The sequence below is a fragment of the Suncus etruscus genome, chromosome 3 (genome assembly GCF_024139225.1).
Source record: "Suncus etruscus isolate mSunEtr1 chromosome 3, mSunEtr1.pri.cur, whole genome shotgun sequence".
NCBI classification, from domain to species: domain Eukaryota; kingdom Metazoa; phylum Chordata; class Mammalia; order Eulipotyphla; family Soricidae; genus Suncus; species Suncus etruscus.
The window spans coordinates 119,680,873-119,685,856 of NC_064850.1; positions in this window are offsets into that span (position 1 = coordinate 119,680,873).

The window sequence follows — 4,984 nt, forward strand, 5'->3', positions numbered from 1 at the left end:
AGCTTGACTTCTTCCTTTCCCATCTGGATGCCCTTGATATCTTTTTTCTTGCCTAATGACTATGGGAGGTACTTCCAGTACTATGCTGAGTAGGAGTGGTGAGACGGGACAGCCTACTCTTGTGCCAGATTTTAGAAAAAAGGCTTTTAGTTATTCTCTATTGAGAATAATATTTTCCATTGGCTTGTGGTAAATGGCCTTGATTATATTGAGAAAAGTTCCTTCTATTCCCATCTTGTTGAGAGTTTTTATCATGAATGGCTGTTGGACCTTATTAAATGCTATTTATCTCTGCATCTATTGATATGATAATTGGTTTTTATTTTTCTTTAATTGATATGGTATATATATGGAAATATATGGTATATGATATATATGTATAGATATATTATATTGATTGATTTATGTATATTAAACTATCCTTGTATTCCTGGAATGACCTTTTGATGAGGCATTTGATCCTATTTGCTAGGATTTTGCTTGTATCTGTGTTCATCAAGGAAGAAGTTATTTTTTTAACCCAATGACCCTAGAGTGCTCTTTCATACTAGATAAATATAAATCACTGTAGGTCAAGTTCATGGTGTCCCGCCAGAGATATCTATTCTCCAAGGTTCCTCACACTGACCTTCCAAACATGTTTTATCTGTGCTGAGAATGAGGTGGTGAGGAGTGTAGATTACATCATCTGTGTAAAGCTGCATCAATCATGGATAGTAGAAATTATGTTCCCATCCTGATTGAAAGCTTAGCTCCTTGCAATAAAAGAAAGAAAAGGATAAAAAAGTTGGAAAGATAAAACAGGAGGTAGGTGTTTACTTTGCTGTGAAACCTGGCTCAGCCTTTGGCAGTGATATGTTCCCCTAGGCACCACTAGAGTTTACTCCTGAACATAGAGCTAGGAATAAGCCCTGAGCACCTTCAGTCATGCCTCCCCCAAAACCCAGAAAGATAAGATGAGAAAAGAGGGAAGCAAGAGGAAATGGAGGAGTGGAAAGGGAAAGAGAAAGGAAATAGAAGGGGAAAAAGGAACAAGAAGGGAAGGGTAAAAAGGAAAAGGAAGCGAAGGTGAGGAGAGGGAAGGGAAAGGAAATAAAGAGAAGGGAATAAGAGGAAAGGGAAGAGGAGGGGGAAGGAAAGGGGAGGGAAAGAAGAGGAGGGGAGGGAAGATAAGAGAAAAGACAGGAAAGAAAGGAAAGGGAAGGGGACAGAAGAGAAGGGAAGGCAAAGTGCCATTTCTGCTATGCATGTTCAGTTGTCAAAGGTGCTCATACTTCTGAGATGAGAGTTGTTATTCTCTATACCTTCTGTTAGAATAAATAAATACTTTACCCAGAACCTGTATCTGTAATCTGAACTTTCCATCAGAACTTGAGACAAAACCTGCTTTCCTTAAGTTCTTCTTTGGTGAAGCCATTTAGTTCCCTAGAACTAATATGTATAGCTCATAAATGTGAATATTAATAAATAATGTTGTTTAAAGGGAGTCAATTACCCCCACTGTCAAGATGTTTGTGTTTCTATAAAAAATACATCATTAACTTGTTTGTGTACTTGTGTTTTATGACTCCATGTAAAGTTCACTAAAATTTATTTCCCTATCCCTCACCCTCCTATTTTGGAATGTTCAGCACTCATTATGGATACTAGGATTATTTAAATCACAAAATCAATGACTTTGGTAGCTTGATGCTGTGGGAAGAGACCCTGTGCCTGAATGATCATTGGCTGAGAGCTTTAGATTCCCAAACTGATCTCTTATGAGAAGAAAAGAGAAACAACTTGAATGTTCCTATGTTCCTGCTTTTTTATTTTTAGGGATTTGGGTTGGGGAGTATTGGTATATACCTGGCATTTATTGGGACTTCTGACATTGCTAAGGGATCACTTCTGGCACTGCTGAGGGACCATATGTGGTGCCAGGGATTGAACAACAGTCAATCATTTTCCAGGAAAGCATCTTATCCCCGGTTTTATCTCTCTGAATCAAGTCATTTATTTATTTTAGAAAGAGTAGAGATGGAGGCCAAAGCAATAGCATAGCAGGTAAGGTGTTTGCCTTGCATGTGGTCAACTCAGGTTCAATCTCTGGCATCCCATATGGTCCCCAGAACCTGCCAGATATGATTTCTGAGCACAGAGCCAGAAGTAATTCCTGACCATGGTCAGATGTGTCCCTAAAACAAAACAAAACAAAAAAGGAAAAACAAAAAAAAGAAAAGAAATAAAATAAAAAAGAAATAGTAGAGATGCTTGTGTGTTAGTATGCTGAGGTATATGACAGAATAGTTGTGTACTAAAACCAAGTTAAAAAAAAGTTACTAAATTGACCTCACCAGTTTGAGAAGCATTAATTTCTTGTGTCCACAGAAAAGTCAAACAGGTTCAGGAGCAGCTCAGCAAACATAAGTACAAATATCCATGACCAACAGTATCCATGACCAGACCTCACAGCAGCAGCAAAATCTTGGTTCCCAGAATTACAAATACTACGTTAGTGGTTGAAATAACTGAAAGAATGCTGAAAGAGTTAGTCTTCAAAACTGCCTACATTTCAGTTTCTGACACAAGCAAGATGGAGGACTTTACTTATCACCAACTAGAGAGAAATGTGAAAAATAATGCAATCATGTTAAGTTTTGTGGCCAAAGAGCACAAGAAAATATTTGATTCTTTATAAGATTCACTAACGAAATGCTTTGACACAAACTTCCCTAACAACCTAAAAGAGTTGAAATATTTGAAAATGTTGCTGAATAGGTACATAATTTTCCTACCTCTGCTCATTTATGTATCAAAATAAGCTAACATTTTGCCCCTGAAGCTAAACTGGAGAAGTTTGAGGAAACATTTAATATGTAACAAATGTGTTGTGTTATTGTTGAGCTTGAGACTTTGAGTGTTTCAAGTTAAAAGAACAAAGACCAAGGGTATAGATTTTGCCTTGCACATGGCAAACTATCCCCCAAATCCCATATTGTCCCTTAGTTTCCCACCCCAGTGGAGGATTCTTGATGAGCACAGAGCCAGGAGTAAGGCCTGAGTATGGCCCGAAAACAAACAAAAAAGAACAAAGACTCATTGACTGACTTGCAAGAAAAGACGGGTGCTGAAAGGAACCCCAGAGAAGGAACACTGCCTAGTGTTCCAGGAGACCCTCTGAAACATGGGTGCCTCGAGGAACTGGACAACCCAATAGTTTCTTCTCATTTCAATGGCATCTTCCCCAAGTTATCAAAAGTGAGTGCTTCTCTGATATATCTCTCATGATCCAATTCTGCAGTTGCCTTTGCACCTCAAGCAACCTTGCTACAAAAACTTAGTCTAAGTATTGGTTCATTTACAGGGATTTTCATGGTTGTGTTTCTCCTTAAGTGAGTCTTCTTTTGCTCAATGATGCTCCATAAATCTTACTGTATGTACCCCCCCATCAAAAGGGAGGCAAGAATCAAAGTAGTTATGAGTCTGCCTTTCACAGTCCAGAGCCACGACTCCAAATGGACAATGGATTTGCCAAACTTGCCATCCTTCACATTTAAGGGCAAGAGTTGCCAAAAGACCCAATTACATTCTTTGTTAAAAATCGCTAAGGGTTTGAGAGAGGGTACAGGGGTTAAGGAACACATCTTGCATGCAGTTGACTCTGGTTTGATCCCTGGATAATGATCCCCAAAAGCATTACAAGGTATAGCCAGAACATCACAAGGGTGTCTGAAGGTGATCCCTGGCACCACATCCTCAAGCTTTACATTGAAATAATGGGATTCAATTGGTTGATTATCACCAGGAACAGCTTGGAACAGACCCTACCAAGCTCCTGGAAAAAGAATCTCTAGATAATGTAGCGAAGAAATTCTCAGCATCATGGAGAAAGGAACTTCAAAAGTATAGCTTTAGGGGCTGGAGCAATAGTGCAGGCTGCTGATCCAGGACAGACTGCAGTTCCATCCCCGGCGTCCTATAAACCACAGCTTAATGTTTACTGGATGTTTGGACTTGCTTCTCATGTGTTTTCACCTGGTCTTCTCTTCACACTGAAATTGGAGTAGCAATAATTACCCAAACTAAGGTCATTTCTTGGCATGGAAAAATGTTTTAATTCTACTCACTCATCTCATTTAGTTGCTTTACACACGTGATTCTGTCCTTGGCCTTCAAAATAAGTAAGGGTCAAAGAAAGCAATGAAAGTAAAAAAAGGAATGCCAGAGAAATAGTACAGCAGGGAGGATGCTTGTCTTGCACACAGCCAACCCTTGATCAATAGCCAGCATTCCATAGTGTCTCCCAAGCACTACAAGAATGATTCCTAGGTGAAGAACCAGGATTAACCCCTGAGTATCAACCAAATTGACTCAAAAACTAAGAAGAAAAACTGAAAAGGATTTTAAAAAAGGAATGCCAACCTTATGCCTTTATTCTTATTGCATTTAGAGAGATATTCACAGTTAGAGAGTGGATCCTACACTCTAAGAATATTTTAAATTGAGAGCAACAAACACAAATATGAACCATTGTTCCTACTCTGGCCTGTCAACAACTCAGCTCAGGTACTCCAGACTGTCCAAATTAGTCTCAATCCCATCCTTTCTGCTTAATCTGATCTCATGCAGAGCTAACTTTCTGTCTTCTCAAGCTAAATTGTTGCCATCACTGATCACAGCTGCCTTTCCTTCCCCTCTACCCTCCTATGTCTGGACTCAGGGACCTGAAACTGTAGCTCTATTCTCTGAGGACAAAAGGAGAGAAGATGGTTTCACACCAGGAGGCAGATCACCTGTTCTATGGCAACCTCTGTTGCCTTCTGTTTCCAGATACATCATTGAACTGGGAGCAGATGTAAGGAAATTAGGTAGAAAACAGTATTTGCTCAACCTAATGTTGTTACCTTGACTGCCAGGGATTGGGTCAGTGAGAGAGGTGGATTATTGTTGTTAGGTTGAGATTTTATTTATAAATAAATATTATTTATAATAATACATAATT